General features: G+C 42.8%; 1 pseudogene; it reads right to left on the reverse strand.

Moving 5' to 3' along the window:
* Nucleotides 1-511: 511 nt before the first annotated feature.
* LOC136649833 (5S ribosomal RNA) lies at nt 512-630 on the reverse strand (annotated as a pseudogene).
* Between the last annotated feature and the right edge of the window lie 4,122 nt (nt 631-4,752).

Here is a 4,752-nt window from a genome sequence, read left to right on the forward strand (position 1 = left end):
AGCGGGGTGGAAGGAGCAGATTCGTTCGAAACGTTGGGAATTCAGAGTCCAAAAGTGTATTATTTTTCTTTTTTTACTGCAGTATTACAGAGTGAAGAAAATAGGGGCATTGGCAGCTCTTAACTCTGTGGGCATTATAGCCTTTCTTACAGTGAGATTTAGGTTCTGTTACAGAAAAAAAATGTGAATGGTGTTGGCGAACCGATATGAGGTAAAAACAGCCCTGTGAGCTATAGCATTTGCCACAGGGGCAAGGCTAACATATCATTACACTCCAGGTCAATCTTTTTAAAAGAGGCTTTCCAGTAAGAATATTCTGAAGTACACACAATGGAGCATTATGGTACCTTACTATATTTCCTTTCATTGGACAACACCAAAATAGAAATTATTCTTGCATCAGGCTTGCAGGCTATTCACTAGCGACTGTACTAGAATGAGCCTCTGTAAGCCAATTAGTAAACAATGGTTGGTTGGTTGGCAACCTTCAGTCTCGAAAGACTATGGTATAAGCCTACAGCACCCAGTATTCCCAGGCGGTCTCCCATCCAAGTACTAACCAGGCCTGACCCTGCTTAGCTTCCAAGATCAGATGAGATTGGGCATGTGCAGGGTAATGGTGCTGTGGGATCCAAAGTGACTTAATCTCCAATCTTATGGGCCCATAGTGCCATGCTGGGTGTCATAAATGTGCTGTAAAGCATGTTTAAGGCACCCTGGGTGTAAGGGGCACTGGCACTCAGCACCAGCATGTAGATGATACATGGCTGCTGGGGAAAGTAATGCCACCAGGTGGCGATGTGGTTTCTCAAGATGAGGGAAGTGTTCCGGGGCAAGGGCAGGCTAGGGGAGGGACTGGTGCAGGAGGGGGTGGGACCGGTAGAGGAGGCCTCTGCTGGATCCTATCCTCTTTGTTGGACTGAAAAGCCTGACACAAAGCATCTAAGTCTTCAAAAGTAAAATAGCAGAAGCAGACTCGAGTAGCCCTGTTGTGGGGTCTGCACCCTTACTCAGGGGAAGGGGACAAAAGTCCACTTTTGGCACTGCTGCACTCAGTGGTGCCGTTGTGGTCAGGATTAGGCTTTTCATTGGAAGTGGTTTCCACTGAGTTAGCGGAGACCACCTCCTTAGTAATGCGTGCCTAAGAGTGCTTGCAAACCACCGCTCGATCTTATTGATGTTTACTCGGGGGTAAGTCCCACTGCATTCAGTAAGAGTGTTTCTTAGCAAACGTACTTAACATTGCAATCCCTTCAAACTCTGCATGAATTAGTGTTGGAAAGTGTGTACAAACCATCCTGAATATTTTAAACACCACAGTGGATTGAAGCTGAGGCTTAAAGTGCACTCGTTTTATGATGGCTGCACTAGGCATAAATCATTTGAGGCCCAAATCCTAACCAACTTTCCAACACTGGCATAGCTGTGTCAATGGGATGTGTGCTGCATCCTGCAGTTGGGGAGGTAGTCACAGAGGCCTCCTTAAAGTAAAGGAATGTTCGTTCCTTTACCTCCAAGCTGCATTGCCCTTATGTCGTGCTGGAAAGTGGGTTAGGATTGCGCCCTTAGTCTGATTCGTGGGCCTAAGGTGCCTCTCTGCCAGGGTTGTTAATGGCCAAATATTTATTTGGCAGAGAGCCTAATGTATCTTGAAGATGTGAGAACTCATAAGCACCTGACCAGATTATATAGGCTCTTGGTCTTGCAAGAAGATGACCTGTGGGCTCAGAGTTCCTGCAGTAAAGCTCCATAGGCCTGCGCAGAACTTCGTCCTTGGCTAGAATATGTCATTCGAACAGTGACTTAACTATCTCTAAAATGTAATAGCTACTGTTGAAGTAGTGGCTGGCAGAGTGGAGTTTCAGTCAGTGAATGAGCTAACTTCTGCAGTGGTATGGTATGCTGGGGGTTTTGAGTAAGGGACTATAGCAGTCTGTAGACTGTAAGACCCTAATTATACCAGTGGTTCCAAAAATTTCAGACTTCATGACCCATCTCATCAACTGCAGTGTGGGTTGTGGCCCCCCATCAGCTGCTGGGCCACCAGGCATGACACAGAAATAGCTTTATGAAGCATGACACAGAAGTAGCTTCTGGGTCACACCAGCATGCTTCCCCCTTCATTGGACACCTCATGCGGCATCATGCACTGTAACGTGATGTATTTCCAAACTGTATGTCATGACCCACCTGTGGGTCGTTAATTTGATTCTTAGTTGGTCACGGGCCCACCATGACCAGGAAGCTTCAGGGCAGTCTGGAGCATGACACAGCACAACAAGCCAATGAAGCAAGTTGTGTGCTGTCACGTCTCAGAAATGACTTCTACATTGTGTGCAATAATGCCTGCCAGCTTCCTGGTCATGGTTAGCTGCAATCCACCAAATAAGGGTGTCCCATCAGTGGGTTTCATTTGGGAAACACTGGTTTACTTACACCATCATGGCATCTTCTCAGGGAGTGACTTTAGTGCACCTGGGTGCCACCTAGGTAGTTGGCAAGGATGTTGAAGTTCGTAGTTAAGCACCTTGCCACATAAGTGAAGAACAAGCCATTCTCACTGGCCATATCTGCTAATCTGCTTGCCTGCTCAGTGCTTGCTTGCCTTTATCTCTTCTTTGGAGTTTCATAAAGTATCTTGTAATAAAAACGATTACCTGTCTTTCAAGGTAGAAACTGATAACCGGCTGTACTGTGCATGGATTCTATTGGGGTTACTTTAGTACAGGCGTGAGTGCAGATGATATAACTATCACCTTCGTGCAGCTGTCTTGAGTGATAATTTTGTAAGCAGATGAAGCATAAAAACAATAATAGTCGTTCATTATGTACATTTCAGTTACTGCATTTAACTTTACATTTAACTACCATATAATTATCTTTTCATTTAGCAGTACCCAAGAGCCTTTTTTCCTCCCTCCTCAGGTTGTTCTTATCTACCAATTGAGAATTTGTGACACGTAGAGACTTTGAATCCAATTCATTTAACTTTGCAAAAAAAGTTTAAGATCACTGAGCATTTCTAACTGCAAAAAGTTCAGTATGAATTTAAAAAGAGTTGCCTGGAATGGCTCAGGAACAAAGATACAATGGCTTCCTGGTTCCAAGCAGATTCTGTTCAAAAATGGTTAAGTGCATCTTGGAGACACTTTGACTCAATGAACTAGGATATTCTGATCTAGCAACACGCACTTGCAGGACCTAATGGAAGCTATTTTGGTGATGTGACAATGTCACTGCAATTACTGCTGGGTCAGGAGTTGGGGGGGTAATAAAGAGAGTGGCAGCTCCGGGCAGGAAAATACCCGTCACTGCCACTGGGGCTCTGTACACACAGCTGCTGGATTCAGGGAGCTCATTATATATGATAACTTCATCTAGAGAGGTAGGCATACAGAGAGGCCTGTGACTGCACATGTATGCCTGCCTGGAGCATATATGTGCAAATGCTGGCTGCTCTCTGGATACAGTAGGGATATGTAGAACTTTCTGAGGAATTTTCAGTAGCCATATAGAAAGTTTGTTGACTTGTCATGAAAATCTTCAAATGTTTTACTTTGGAAGGAACCCAGAAACTTATTTCACATTTGTGTGCAATTTTGGTGCCACCCTATCCCTTGGCATTTGAGCTGTTTATCAAGAGATAGTGCAGTTATCAGATTTGTAATGTGCATGGGTCTTTTTCCAACATTAACTTCAAAACTCTCCTTCTCCTTTAATAAAAGGAGGGACTTGCATGATTCAAATCTACAAACACAATGTCATTAGTAGTGTAGCAACAGGGGCCATGGATAGAATGGATGGATACCAGCCATAAAGAGGTGCTGTGGCCAGCCCCTCTCCCTTCTTATTTGCTACTAGGATCTATTCATACATGGTAAAATGAAAGATTCATTGAATTAATTCAATGAAAGAACAATCAACAGACAAAGGCTGCCCACCTTCTGAGGCCTTTAAAATGCCAAAAAAGGCACTTCCTGTTTTCATGGAAAACTGGAAGTGCTGTTTCAGGTGGGGGGTGGCATTTTGCGGTCCTGTGCTTCCGGGGGGCCCCAGGGTCCGGTATGCAATTGCTAAGCACTCCCTCCTGCCTGTTGTTTCTTTGCTTGAAATTATGCCATCCTGCTATCATGTTGGAATTGTTTAGCAAAGACACAAGTTACCAGACCCAAGTCTCTGCTAATGTGTAATTCTTCTATATATCAAGACAATAGAAGTTTTGATTTTAGAGGGGGGGGGAAATACCCCATCACAGCCTGTACTGCATTTTTTCTTATATAAATTACCAATGCATTTGTTCATATCCCAAATCTCAAGTTACATATTGAAATATTCCATCGTAAATGAATACCTTATCTCTTTCTATTACTAGATTTAATTCTCAAAGGAAAAACAAATACTGGATTATAACACTCAGTTGATGTACTGGAATTTCTCATGGTATTTGTTCTCCCAGTGTTAGTAACATTTCTTTCGATGTCATACATGCTCCAGGTTTAACTAGTTTAGCCATTTCCCATCATTTTTCATATTCATGCCTTCTTAGTTGGAATTGTTGTATATCCCAGATATTGGAAAATTATTATTATTATTATTATTATTATTATTATTATTATTATTAACAGTATTTATATACCGCTTTTCAACTAAAAGTTCACAAAACGGTTTACAGAGAAAAATCAAATAATTAAATGGCTCCCTGTCCCAAAAGGGCTCACAATCTAAAAAGATGCAAAAAGAATACCAGCAGAC

Source organism: Tiliqua scincoides, chromosome 4 (assembly GCF_035046505.1).
Source record: "Tiliqua scincoides isolate rTilSci1 chromosome 4, rTilSci1.hap2, whole genome shotgun sequence".
NCBI classification, from domain to species: domain Eukaryota; kingdom Metazoa; phylum Chordata; class Lepidosauria; order Squamata; family Scincidae; genus Tiliqua; species Tiliqua scincoides.